Raw genomic sequence first — 14,923 nt, forward strand, 5'->3', positions numbered from 1 at the left:
ATGCTGTGTGTATGTGTATGTATTTGTATGTAAATATAAAAGTATCATATGTGTATGTATGTATACATATATACATATACAACTAAAGCATGATATGTATCATATACTTCATATAATATATGCATATGCATATAATTTTAAATATTATATATATACTATATACATATATATACATAATAACACTCTCTCCCTCCTAATAAAAGAAATTTGAGTTATGTAGCTAGAGAGTCTAGGGATTCAGGCATGGATCCAGATGCTCAAATGATATCATCAGAACTCAGTCCTGCTCCATCTTTCTTCTCCCCAGTGTGTTGACTTCACTGCTTGATCCCTTCATGGTCGTAAGATGGGCACCAGCAGCTGCAGGCACACATCCTACGGGGTCAGCCCTCCCAAAGGAAAAAGAACTGCTCTTTTCCCTAGAATTGGGTCTCACTGAACTGACTTGGATCATGTGTCTATCCCTGAACACATCACTGTGGTCAAGAGGTTGGAATACGCTGACTCGCCTGGGCTCCGTGGTTGAGTGCTCCTCCCCTAGAGATGGGGAGATTAGGGGGCCCGCTGGCTTCCTGAACCACATGGACAGAGAATAAAGGATAAGTGGTTCCCCAAAGGAAATCAGGATGAATGGATTCCAGGAAGACAAAAATAATTGTCCACTATGATAACATTAACATTTGAATTTTAACAAAGGAATCAGGAAGCGAATATGGAGATGCAAAGGAAATGGATGAGAAATGGGAAAACCATGGGAATGTGAAGGAAGTGTTTTATAGTAAACTGGGCAAGGGCAGTGGTTCATAATCTTGGCAATGTATCAGAAAAATCGAAGTGGTTAAAAAAAAAAAGAAACAGATTTCTGCATCTTACGCCAGATGGACTGAAGCAGAATCTGGGAAAACGTGATCTGGAATTCTGTGTCTTTGTAAAACCACAGGGAGTAGATCTGCAGCTTAATCATAGACTTGCTTTGGGAACTACTGAACGAGATTGCACTTGAGCACGGGCTACGCTGCTGTAGCAAAAAGACCGCAAACTACAGAGGTGGGAAGAAATTAATTTCTGTCTCATGCCGTGTTTATTCAAAAGCAGAGCTCCTTCCATTTGTTGCTCCTCCTCCCCTCCGGTGTTGTCCTTGTCTATACCGTTGAAGCTGGCCACTGCCACATCCACATCCTAGCCACATGGGGAGAACAAAATGAGGGCAAGGAAGTGCTGAGTTGTGAAGGTCAAGGCTCCAAAATGCACAGGTCACTTCCACTTTCATTATATTGGCCTGACCTTAGTCACGTCGCACAGCAAATGCAAGGGAAGCTGGAAAGTATAGTCTTCTTCTCACCTAAGATATCAATATATATTTTTTTCTTGTTTCTCAAAACACACCCTTCCATATATACATAAGTAGCTAGGTGGGCGTATGCCCAGCTAAAATTGGACGCGTGCAAACGAAACGTTCATGACTTCCAGTTAAACGTGACAAATTGAATCTCATTAATCTTTACTTCTTTGTGAAACTCCTCTGAAGTGAGAATAAAGGAATAAAAGTGGTGAAGAGTCAAAGAGAGCAGGGGAGGAGTGAGAGGAGAAAGTGATGTCAACACTATTTTGCAAAATGAAAAACAGATGGACAAGTGGTAAGTGACTTGGCAGCACAGAAAAAGCAGAAACTTAATGCCAGAGAGAGTCGAGGGGGAGAGTCCAGTCAGAAGCAAGCGATTGCCATTGCAGGATCTCAGGAAGACCGAGCATGGAGGCTACCACGTATCTGAAGTCGGGTGTGGAGAGAATCAAAATCAGAGGGGGTCATCAAAAATGTTTGAGGAGCAGACTGTTAGATTCTCTGCGCTAATCCCAGCAGCTTGTCCATACCTGAGCAGAGCACAAGAGTTTTGCTCTTGGATATTCTAGAGAAACTCTAAGCTCTGGGATACTAGGCTCAACAGAGAGGGATGGGGTCTTGAGGGGCCTCTAAAGCAGATTGAGCAACAGCCTCCATTTTGAATGGTAATTCCAATTCCCCCGTCCCACACAACATTCCCAGGATCCTCAGGAGCCAGCTTCCTATCACCCCAATAGGAGAATGGATGATTCTTCTCCAGGGAAACCCACCAACCCAAGAGAGAAGACCCACAGATTCCAATTTTTGTGGGTCTCCATCTGCCACAATATACTGAGGTCTACCAATGAATAAACTATTTACACAGAGCTGCTGGTCAGCTTTCTAGTGTCAATAACGAACATTCAAGAATCACCAGACATTTCAAGAAAGGCTTCAATGGAGATATAACAAATGAACAGGAGAAAGAGGGAACCGGCCGAAGAAAACTTTAGAAAATGGTTAATTTATACCTTTAGAGAGATAAGAGAAAATTTTGCAACAATAAAACAAGAACAGAATGCTATGCAAAGAAGAGCGTTTAGAAAAGAAAGTGACATAACTATAGAGCATAATGGGGGGAGGACAAAAATAGACACAGGAATGTATGAGGGAGCCAAATCCTCACACTGCATAGGAGAGCGCTGACAGTTGAAATCTCAAGTTAAAAAGAAAGAGCAATTTAGGCATGTAATTTAGGGGCACCTGGGTGGCTCAGTTGGTTAAGCATCTACCTTCAGCTCAGGTCATGATCTCAGGGTCCTGGGATCGGTCCCACATTGGGCTCCCTGCTCAGCAGGGGGTCTGCTTCTCCCTCTCCCTCTGCCCCCCTCTTCCCTCCCCTGCTCTTGCTCTCTGTCTCACTCTCTCCCAAATAAATAAATAAGATCTTTTAAAAAAATTTTTTTAAAGCATGTAATTTAGAATGTAGATATAAATACATAAAAGAAAAGGTAAATGAGCTGAAAATGATTGACTCCAGAAGTGGGCATGGAGGGTGGGGGAGGTGAGGCAGGAGACTGTGGCTTTTCATTATAAGCCAGTACTTGGCTTGCTGATTTATTTTGCGAATCCATGCATGTGATAACAGTAAAATACATTCTAAGACCTTTATTCGTTTTAATATTATTCTAACATAGTTTATATATACCTTAAAATAATTAAAAATATTGATATCTCATATCACAAAAATTACTTCTTCACAAGATGTTGAGATATAAATGTTCGAGAAGCCTCTATGTGAAGTAATTAGTGAGAAGATACACAGATGGACCAGGGGGAAGAGGCAGTTTATGAGGGAACTTGCAGACTTAAGACATGAAGGCATTTGAAAGAGTCCGGGAAATTTCAGGAGGGAAAGTGAGAATTCCTATTTTAAGAAATCTGAGCAAACCATTGGAGACCAAACTGCCAAATATCTACAGAGAGTTGGCAGATGTTGTAAAAATCATAGATGCTCTGGTTTTTTAATTTTGTTTATATATTTTAATAATAAGTCATTTTGTTTGGATAATATTGGGAAATGAAGACGTGTTTTTCCCTTTAAGCTATAAACAGAAATGCTTTGTAGAGCAATAAGTCAGACACATACTAATTGGCTTCTCAAAACCCTGTCTCGCTGACTGGCACTCGCTCACTGGCACTGCTAAACGGGTCAGATACTTACTTTCTCAGTCTTCCTCTGAGCTAAGAGTGCCCACGTGTTCCAGTTCCAGCCAACGAAATATAAGGGAGTCTGGTCAGGGGCCTCTGGCAAGTGATTTTCTTCCTGATAAGGAGTTGGTGCACTGAAAGAGAGATTCCACGTGATGCCTTTGGATAACGTGATGATGTCATTTTGGAGCTCCCTGCGGCCATCTGGAAACCACAAGGGCAAGGCCAGAGGAATTTCCGAAGGCACCTCTCCAAAGCTCTGGCAGCAACAAATGTTAAACCAATACCAGTAACGAACTCAAGCCTCCCTGTTATGCAAGAATGAAAAAGCCAAGTTTTCTGTTTTGTGTGACAGAATCATTCCTGTTTTCACTATTGGTCCCAATATGTCATCATATTATTTTTATGAATAATATTATGATCTCAGTGTCCCCTATACTATAGGGCAGTGCCCCAATTGCTATAGGGCAGTGTCCCCTAGAGTAGTTGAGTGAAGGACGGTAAAATGATTCACTCACAACCACATGATCGTTCCTGACATTTGTACACTTGCATGAAAGCTTAAAACAGGTTTTCAAGAAGTATGCCTTGACACACAGCTATTGCAGGTGTGATGACTTACGGGCTCCCTCATCCCTGGGGCTCGCTTAGGGGGGCTTGGGGTGGTAGGCGTCTCTAGGACTGCTGGTGTCACTGGGGCAGTGAGAACTCCTTCTGGGCTGCCTTATCCATTTGCCCTCAATGCCTTCTACAAATACAATCCTAACTCTGAGTGCCATTGAGTAAAATGTGCCAGGAAGTCATGCTCTAGGATTTACACACAGCGTTTATGTGCACTCTCTCTCTTGATCTTTGCAGGAACGTTGTGAAATTGTTATGAATCTCATCCTCTAAATCCTCAGCCTCAATAGAAACTGAAACCCTGGATAAATTAAATATTTGGGGGTTAAAATAAGTCAGACATTGTGCCACTACAAAAAGAACCTTACCCCATAAAACGATTTTTACATTTCAATCACCCATTCTGGGTTTTGGCCATTTTCACTTTATCTGTTGATTCCCTTGACAAATGCTCAGCAGGCATTTGCTGAATACCTGCTATGTACGTTAAAGGCCTAAGAGGAGAACATGTTCATGGAAATTCCCTGAAACACAGGCCAGAAATAGGCAAAAATGAGAAAAGGCTTAAGCCTATTAGGTGGTGAATGGCCAGAAAGACGTAATCCTCCTCCCCAGGTCTTTCAGCATTAGCATCCCCAAAAGAATATTATTATACAGGAAATAAAGTTTACTTCTTGACTTCAGTCCCAATTAAAAAAAAAAAAAAAGAACAGTCGACTGTCCCAATGCACATGGCCATTTGGTTGCAGAGTCAGAATTTGGCACTGGGTCTTCACTGACTCTAGCTGCAGAGAGAAGAGGCCTATTTATTATCCCCAGCTCTCCAATCTTATTTTACTCTTGCTCGGAGTCTACTGGACAATACTGAACATTGATTGCTCAGAGGGGGTGGTGGGCGGAGGCAACAAACGGCACAATGTGATGGAAGGGTGTTTTGGCAACCATAGAGCTGAAAGCTGATACAATGAGGGTGATCCGGCCAGCTCAGATCTCTTTACTGTGGTCCGTGGAGATGTGACGAGACCAGAGAAGCTAGAACAGAAGACAGTGGCCACATTGTTCTGCTGGACTGAGGGCCCACGTGCTTCCTCGCCATTTGTTTCTTTGGCCTCCTGAACTCTGCTCGATGGCATTGTACTTGTCCCCTGTGCCAGCTGCTTATGGCGAGAAAAGCGGGAAGAGTCAGTGTGGGAGCGGGCTGGGCTCCGTCCAAGCGTGTGCTGCATTTCTGCTTGTTTCTTTAACTTCTGGGGCTGTTTGTCTGAGACCCTCAGCCCTGGGGCCATGGCTGGTCAGACGTTTTATTTCTACTTGTGAACCAAGACGGTGGGGCTCTGGTAGGGACGGAGAGGGCGTCGGGGTCCAGAAGGCCAGTCCAAACTTTTCTGTAGACACATGAGAAAAACAAGGCCCTAACGGGCCAAAGGAATTTCCCAAATCCCTAAATTACTGAATGACAGAGGCCAGAAATTCTCCCTGTTTGGGGAGCCTGCTACCTTCTGGGTCTGTGACCCGGCCCAAGAAACTTGACTTCTCTAAACTGCCGCGTTCTCAGCTGTAGAGATTATAAAAGAATGTTTTCTGTAGGGATAGGAGATGTAGTCGAGATCATGCATGTAAAGGACAAGCTGGAAATGTTTGCTTTACATTCATACTGCTTCCTAGCCTGTTCCTTTCCATTCGCATCTTCACCTCTTTACTGTGCGAATCTAACTGTGGCAATCACAATAACAAGCATTCCATTTGTCAAAAATCACGGAACTACTCACCGACAAAGTGTGATTTTTATTACACCTAGATTATAATTTAATAAATGTGAGTTTTTTTTAAAGGCATTTATTCCATTTCAAACTATCAAGTCTCATGAACATCAAATCACCCTATCATTTAAAAAGGCCCTTACACAGTTACAGTGGCCACCTTAAAACAGGAAGGATGAAGGTATCAAGTTAGAATAGGATTTCAGTACTTTACTCTTACTGTAAGTATGGACACAGCTGAGGGCAACGTGGGTGCAGTTATATATATTTGCCCAGAGGATGGGTTACAAGTATTCAAAAAGCCTCAGCAGCCAATTAAGAAAAAATGCATCCTGGGGCGCCTGGGTGGCTCAGTCGTTAAGCGTCTGCCTTTGGCTCGGGTCGTGATCCCAGTGTTCTGGGATTGAGCCCCGCATCAGGCTCCTCCGCTGGGAGCCTGCTTCTTCCTCTCCCACTCCCCCTGCTTGTGTTCCGTCTCTCGCTGGCTGTCTCTGTCAAATAAATAAATAAAATCTTTAAAAAAAAATGCATCCTGTGGTTAGAAACTGTTTGGGTGATTTTAAGGAAACTGCTGATTTTCCATTATAGTTTATGTTTTTTTTAATAAACAGAAAACTTGCATTTCAAGACTTGAACAGTTTCCATGAACTCCAGAAGTTCTTTCTCTGAAGCTTTGTGAAGTCACAATATATTTTCCTGCTTTCTTTTCTCCCAAGCAGACGTGACTTCACTCTTCTGGAACTGGAACGTCATGACATGTAATGGTGTCACCAAGATCGACCCCACATCATAATTAATTGTGACTCTGTCTTATTTCTTCGTCTAGATTTTTAGCTTTTTGAGGTCAGGGTTCTATCTGAATAATGTTGCCATTCCTCATGGTGCCTAAGCTTGCGCTTGCTGAATGAATGAAAAAATCAATCATTGTTAATGGAGAAAACAGAATTAAGAAGGGATGCATTGTTTCATTGAGAACGGAATGAATGAAAAAAGATCAACAAACAAAATAGTGTTTCATTATTGTTAACTGGTAGGGGCGGCACTAAGAACAGTATATTGTGTCAGAGGGAACTATAGGTCCTTGATTGAGCAAATAGACAATCTTCCATCAACATATCCATTATTTTTAAGACAATGCTCCTGACTAAACCTGGAATCACGACATGGGGACTGTAATCCCAGCTCTGTGACTAACAAACTGGGGGAACTTGGCCAAGTTACTTGAGCCTCTGAATATCAGTTTCCTCCTCCATACAATGGAGGGATTGAAGTCAATATTAGATCATCACTAAAGTTCCTTCCAGTTTTAGCATCCAGCAAGCGTGGGGCTCTCTGTGTCTGTCTCAATGTTTTGGGCACATTGGACCCTCAGGAAGTGCTTCTGACTGAATCGAAGCAGTCAGTGAAGAGGTTTAACTTCAACATTATTTGCAAACTCTTCATTGACCAGCCAGATCTCCACATTATATTGAATTTGGAGGTCTTATCACTTTTACATCTCTCACACCTGTTCCATGAATTATAGTCTTGTTTTGTTTTTAGATAAAAGGGACATTTAGATATTATCGTGGCCAAGGATTCTGAATCTGGAGTGTCTAAACCCATGGACTTTAAGGGCTCTATGAACCCCTAACGTCCTGCCACTCTTGATTGCTTTTCTCTTCTTTTTATTGAAAGCACTATCATTCTTGAAATTATCACACATTTTTATGTTTTCATCAAGTCTGTGCCTGAGCTGCACACGTGTCTTGAACTTTCTTTTCTTTTTCTTCCCCAAACTCTGACCCATACTGGCTCCCTCATCTTCCTCATTTCTTCTCTCCCGCCTCTACTCCCTGGCCTAGTCTTAAAAAAAAAAAAAAATTGAGATATAATTCTCACACAATAAGATTCACTATTTTAAAGGGTACAATTCAGTGGGGTTTTGTATATTAACAAGGTTGTACAGTCATCACCACTAATTCCAGAACATTCTCATCACCCTATAAAGAAACTAGTACCCATTAGCAGTCATTCCCCATTATCCCTTCCCTCCCTCCCCCCTGGCAGCCACTCATCTGTTGACCCTCTCCGGATTTGCCCCTTTCTGGACATTTCAGACAAATAGAATCATATGATATGTGGCCCTTTGTGGCTGGCTTCTTCCACTCAGTGTGACGTCTTCAGGGTTCATACATATTGTAGCACATATCAATCCCTCGTTCCTTTTTATGGCTGAAGAATATTCCATTGTATCATTTTGTTTATCTGTTCATGAGAGCATGGCCATTTGGGTGGTTCCTTCTCCTTGGCTCTTAGAAATAATGTTCCTATGAATGTTCATGCACAAGCTTTTCTGTGAACAGCTTTTTCTGTGTTTTCAATTTTCTTGGGGACTATACCTTGCTGGTAGTAAGAAAACTCCTTCCAAATGGTTTTCCATAGCTGCTGAAACACATTTGCATTTTCACCATCAGTGCATAGGCGTTCGAATTTCTCCACATCTGTGCCAACACTGGCTGTTGTCCACCTTTTTTTAAAATCATGGCCATCCCAGCGGGTGTCAGGTGGTTTCTCATGGTGGTTTTGATTTGCATTTCCTTAGTGTCTAATGATACTGAGCATCTTCTCATGAGCTCATTGGCAATTTGTACCCCTTTGTTAGGGCTATTTCTAGTCAAGTCTTCTGCCCATTTTTAAATTGGTTTATTTGTCTTTTTATTGCTAAATTGTAAGAGTTCTTCATATACTCTAGATACAAGTCCTTTTCAGATATATGATTGCAAATATTTTCTCCCATGCTGTAGGCTGTTTTTCTTGATGATGTCCTTGGAAGCAAAAAGTTTGTAATTTTGGTGAAGTGCAATTTTATCAACCCAGATCTATTCTTCCTTATCTTCCACATTAGCACCCCTGTCCCTTTTGTAAGTCAACCTAGCCTCTCTTGTTACTTCCAGGTCTTCTCTACAGCTTACCCTGACCTGTAGCACAAAGGCCGTAAGAGAAATAGAACAAACACAGTGTTTTCTTGAGAGTGTGAAATGAGGAGGAAAGTCTGTGACCTCCTGTTTTGTCACATTACTGTCCCTTTGGGATATTCAAAAATATGTAGGCACCATGTTCACTTTTCTGAGGATACAGCCTATAAATTTATTTTATCAGATTTTCAAAGCTACCTTTAATGCCAAGAATATTTTTAAAAATGCATCTCGCTTCATTCCCTTGTTTTACAGGAAAAGAGACTTAGAGCGGTTGAGTGATGTGGCCAAGGCCACCCAGCTTATTAGTGACAGTTCTGCAGACATTCATTTTTCCTTATTGCCTCCACCCTTCCCCCATCAGCACTGTGTCAGTGTATCATGCTGTTTCTAGAATGTCCACATGGCAGGTGGATTCCTCTTGGAGCGGCATATTAATCCAGCGCTGACATTTTATCACATATGTATTCATCAGAGATGGAGGCTAGGCCAGACGGACCTGGAAGGGCGTGTGGGAGCTGGGGAACAGGACAGGTCTAGGTGGGGTGCAGAAGCATCCATTCTAAGACTTCCCTAAGAAGGTGGCAAGCCTGGATGGAGCTCAAACCGGAGCTCAAAGTTACAGAATTAAAAAGGGAGGGGAGGGATGGTGATGGTGAGATCCATTATCACTTTGCCTGGGCTCTGATGGAACAGACTGAAGACAGAAATCATGGGAGTACATGTATCGAGAAGTGGACAAGAATTCAGAGAAGTTGGATCACTTAGCAAAGTGGGGGAACAAAAAAGAGAGTACAATTGATAACCGTAATGCTCCCTTCTACCACTCAGGCAGTAACAGAAATTTCTTTGAGTGCTACAATGGGGAAAAAAAGAACGAGAGGTACTTTTAGAAACTTTCTGGTTGATTGTTTACTTCTGGACATTTTTTTTGCCATCAGTAAAGAAATTTCTAAATGTTTAGAGGGGCATCGAAGTTAATACTTCAGCTAAAAGTTTGGTTCAGTTTAGTTGGTGATATTGTATCAATATGAATTTTCTGGCATTGGTAACAGTAGTCCATTTAGGTTCGATGTCCATGTAAGTGGAAGTCACATGAAGGGGACACAGGGATTCTCTATTTTTTTGGTAACGTTTCTGTACGTCTAAAATGATCTCAAAATAAAAAGTTAAAAAATGTTTAAAAATTGGCTTGATTCAGAATTATCAACAATAGCCAAACTATGAAAAGAGCCCAATGTCCATCAACTGATGAATGGATAAAGAAGATGTGGTGTGTATATATATACATATATATATGTGTATATATATATACAATGGAATATTACTCAACCATAAAAAAGAATGAAATCTTGCCATTTGCCATGACATAGATTGAGCGAGAGAGTATTATGCTAAGCAAAATAGTCAGAGAAAACAAACACCATATGATTTCACTCGAATATGGAATTTAAGAAAGAAAACAGATGAACATGGCGGGGGAGAAGAGAGGCAAACCAGAAAATAAACTTTTTTTTTTTTTTAAAGATTTTATTTATTTATTCGACAGAGATAGAGACAGCCAGCGAGAGAGGGAACACAAGCAGGGGGAGTGGGAGAGGAAGAAGCAGGCTCATAGCAGAGGAGCCTGATGTGGGGCTCGATCCCATAACGCCGGGATCACTCCCTGAGCCGAAGGCAGACGCTTAACTGCTGCCACCCAGGCGCCCCAGAAAATAAACTCTTAACTATAGAACACAAGCTGAGGGTTACTGGAGGGGAGGTGGGTGGGGGGATGGGTTAAATAAGTGATGGGGATTAAGGAGGTCACTTGATAATGAGCACTGCCTGTTGTACGTAAATGATGAATCACTAAATTCTACTCCTGAAACTAATATTACACTGTATGTTAAGTAACTGGAATTTAAATAAAAAATTGAAAAAGAAAAAAAGTTGGCTTGATTTTTTTAGTATTCTTGTATTTCCAGAAATGTATATTTTAGCAATACATTCTTTATGGGATCATAATGCAAAATATTAACTAATAACTGAACACAGCAAATTTTATTAAACTTACCTGTTTATTTTATATTTTTTAATATTTTGAGCTGGTGGTTATTACTAATATTCAAAAATTTTAAATATTAAAAGATATTCAGTGAAAAATTTTTCTCTGCTTTCAGCCACCCACCTGGTATGTACCCTTCCAGAAAGATTTCATATATATATGATATATATATATATATATCAGGGTTCTCCAGAGAAACAGAACCAATAGGATGTATAGTCATCCCCCCTCATCCTCAGGGTATACGTTCCAAGATGTGCAGTGGATTCTGGAAGCCACAGATAGTACCAAACCCTATGTATACACTGTTTTTTCCAAAACAGCTTAATTTATAACTTAGGCATAGTAAGAGATTAACCACATAACTAATAATAAAATAGAACAATTATAACAATATATTGCAATAAAAGTTACATGATTGTGGTCTCTCTTTCTCTCAAAATGTCTTATTGTCCTGTACTCACCTTTCTTGGCTGATGAGAGGGAGAAAAGGCCTTCCTGATAAAATAAAGTGACGCGAGCGATGTGGGCACTTTGACGAACGTAGCGTTAGGCACATGTGAGCAAGCCCCGAAATGGACTCTCGAGGCACGTGCTCAAGTTTAACCAGTTCTCTTTGGGTGATTTTTTTTCTTTTTATAGGGACATAATAAGGATCTAAAACACCTGACTGTGACTGCAAAAATGTCAGTGAATCAGGTTATCAAGGGGCACCATTACCGTCTTTTTTTTTTTTTTTTAAGATTTTTATTTGTTTACCTGACAGAGATAGAGACAGCCAGCGAGAGAGGGAACACAAGCAGGGGGAGTGGGAGAGGAAGAAGCAGGCTCATAGCGGAGGAGCCTGATGTGGGGCTCGATCCCATAACGCCGGGATCACGCTCTGAGCCAAAGGCAGACGCTTAACCGCTGTGCCACCCAGGCGCCCCACCATTACCGTCTTTTATTATCAGCTGTGAAGAAGTAGCATAATTGGCCCTCTTTTGGCCCAATCTGCCCCCAACAGAGTTTGAGACAATTTGCATGCGGATAGTTTATTTGGGGATGTGACCCCAGGGGAAGGAGCGTGAAGAAGATGAAAGTTAATGCAAGGGAGCATCGCTGAGCTGGTTGCTGCTCGTCCCACCAGAACCCTCCGGGGAACCTAGCAGGCTGGGCCTCCGTGCTCTCCAACTGAAAAGGGGGAAATTACCAACACCCTCCATCGCTCGAGGACTGTACCGGAAAGTGTTAATTTTCTTACACTTTCAGTTTTGTTCATGCACCAAAATTGGCAAGTGGGCTCCAGCAGGACTCGCATGGGCACAAGCGGAGCAGAGAAGTTAGGACAGAAAGCAGAACAGGCACGACGCGCTGAGGCTGAGGGCCAGGTGGTTTCAACAACAGGAAGGCAAAGATGCAGACCTAGTTCCGATGATGAAATGCCTCCAACCCTTTCCCTGAAATGGGATCCTTACGGCAACTTGAAAAAGAGGCTTAATGCACAGGGGGAGGGGACCCCTGGGTGGCTCAGTCTGTTAAGCATCCCGCTCTCGGTTTCGGCTCAGTCATGATCTCAGGGTCACGAGCCCCTCAGTGGGCTCTGTGCTCAGCGGGGAGTCTGCTTGAGATTCTCTCTCCTTCTGTGCCTCACCCTATACTCTCTCTCTTTCTCTCTCTCTCCCCCCCCGAAATAAATAAATCTTTTTTTTTTAAGATTTTATTTATTTGACAGAGAGAGGCATCGAGAGAGGGAATGCAAGCAGGAACAGTGGGAGAGGGAGAAGCAGGCTTCCCATGGAGCAGGGAGCCTGACTCGGGACTCGATCGGAGGACCCTGGGATCATGACCTGACCTGAAGGCAGATGCTTAACCCACTGAGCCACCCAGGTGCCCCTGAAATAAATAAATCTTACACACACACACACACACACACACACACACACACACACACATACACACAAAACAAAACACAGGGAGGGAGAGTCCAAAAAAAGCCTTTTCTTTCAGTCAAGAATAGTTTATAAAAATCTCTGCCATTGAAATGTTCGCAAAGTCTGTAAGGAAGCCTGGCACGTAGCAGGCACTCAGTGTAGTTCTTACCTCCTTCCATTTCCTCCCTCCGCCTCTCATTCTGAGACTTCTCACATTAAGTAATTTGCAAACTCACTTTTCGTTCCACGTCAATATTAGGAACCATGCCCAGTATGCCCTTTGGCAGAAGAGAAGGATAGCACTTCTTGATGTCCATTTGTCGTGGGAAATGCCTTCAGAGGACCCTGACTGTCCTCCTGCTGCCGAATCCCGAAAGGCTGTGTGAGACCCAGCACGCTGCCCACGCCCTTTGCGGTTTCCACTGTGTATTTTAACCTAAAGAGTCTCTGAAACAAAGTTTTGCTGTACGATCCAACCAATGGCATCAAGACCTACACTGAATTAGGGAAGCTGAGCTGTGGTGGCTGTTCATAGGGGCTAATCATAAGAACACAGGAAGTCGGCCAACAGCCCATTGCCCTTTGGCGTCTGGGCAATGGTTGGTGGCAGGCTCCCAGCTTCCAACAAACATGCTACTTCCTTTTCTGCCTTTCCGTCCTCAGATTTTCTTTCTTACTCTTAGTCATCCACCGCGGGACATGCACCTGTGTGTCCCTATTGTTCACCCACTAAGTACTGGACCGTAGAGGCAACTTCCAGGACCTTCTCTTTCTCCATCTGCAAACTGAAGAGGGGAAGTTTGCTTCCCAAGCCTCTGTAACATTTGAGGCCATATATGTGAAAGGTCTTTATCTGGGAGCTACCAACACTAAAGTGTAATAAATATTCACTCTCTACTCTAGATCCTTCTAGTTCTTTCCCTTTTTGTCTTTTTCCATCTCTCTTTTCCCCCCTTCTCTTCTTTCTCTTCCTTCACCTCCCGTCCCCATGCTTTCCTTTTCAGTTTCTCTCTGACAGGCGTCTCGCACGGGCTGCACAGCAGACTTTCTTTCGCGTCACTTGTGAAACACAGCTGTAGATTCCCGATCAGAAAAGACGGTGGACACGGAGTGGGACCCTACTGGACCATTTTACCTGCAAAGCCTAAGAGGAAATAAGAATGAGGGCAATTAAAGGAGAGAAGGCGCTCCCTGTCATCCAGTTTGGAACTTTGATACACCCAGTTCAGAAAACTATGCTCTCCGGGTTCAGATGGTCTTCTAATGTGGGCACCAGCTGCCTGCGGAGGGTCGGGTCAGCAGGCCGAAGAGCAGGAGTAGTGAACAGGTGGCTTCCGTCTAAACCTGCCCGACTGACCAGTCTCATATAAATCCCAGTTCCTAGTGTCTCTTGAAAAATGAGAAAACCTGGCAATACTGGGTCCACATTTCTGCATGGCAACAATTGTCAGGAGATGGGCCGTAGGTGTACTTACTAGAAAGGCGCTTATGTTCTCTACTTTACCCCCATCCCTGCTCCTTCCTACTGTAAACGCTTGGCTGACGTCACTTATTTATGTTACCAGTCTGGTCCCCTGAAAGCATTTGGGTTCCGGAGATCTGTGTTTTCCTTTCCCTAAAGTCTGTCCTGCAGGACTCTGTAGGTAGAGGGTGTATTTTTAAAGATCTTATGTATTTATTTGAGAGAGAGTGTGCGAGCGTGCGTGAGGGGCTGTAGAGGGAGAGGGAGAAGCAGACTCCCTGCTGAGCAGAGAGCTGGAAGGGGGGCTCAATCCCAGGACCCCTGGATTGTGACCTGAGCTGAAGGGAGATGCTTCACTGACTGAGCCACCCAGGCGCCCTTCTAGGCTTCTTTTTCATTGCTGTAAAATATACACAACATGAAAATTGTTCTTTAACCAGTTTTAAGTGTACAATTCGGTGGTATAACATTCACAGTGTTGTGCAACCATAACCACTATATTTCTAAAACTTTTCACTACCCTAAATAGAAAATATGTGCCCATTAAGAGGAACTCGCCATTCCTCCCCATTCACTCAGCTCTGGGAACTCCAGTCTACTTTCTGTCCCCATGAATTTGCCTGTTTTAGGC

The 14,923-nt window shown here is 42.9% G+C and overlaps 1 long non-coding RNA gene across 10 annotated transcripts in view; it reads right to left on the bottom strand.

Annotated features, from left to right (window-relative positions):
• The window catches only part of LOC105242035, a 38,081-nt gene extending 24,261 nt beyond the window's left edge, over window positions 1–13,820 (bottom strand). For 6 of the 10 annotated variants that reach the window (XR_004623639.1, XR_004623635.1, XR_002144585.2 and 3 more), the window contains exons 1-2: window positions 13,000–13,820; window positions 3,546–3,666 (exon numbers count right to left, since the gene is read on the bottom strand). This is a non-coding gene — a long non-coding RNA (uncharacterized LOC105242035). Of the gene's footprint in view, window positions 1–3,545; window positions 3,667–7,787; window positions 8,721–12,999 lie in introns of those variants that run through there. The other 4 variants (XR_861081.3, XR_004623637.1, XR_004623636.1 and 1 more) reach the window with 2 other exon arrangements.
• Between the last annotated feature and the right edge of the window lie 1,103 nt (window positions 13,821–14,923).

Source organism: Ailuropoda melanoleuca, chromosome 2, assembly GCF_002007445.2.
Source record: "Ailuropoda melanoleuca isolate Jingjing chromosome 2, ASM200744v2, whole genome shotgun sequence".
Taxonomy (NCBI): domain Eukaryota; kingdom Metazoa; phylum Chordata; class Mammalia; order Carnivora; family Ursidae; genus Ailuropoda; species Ailuropoda melanoleuca.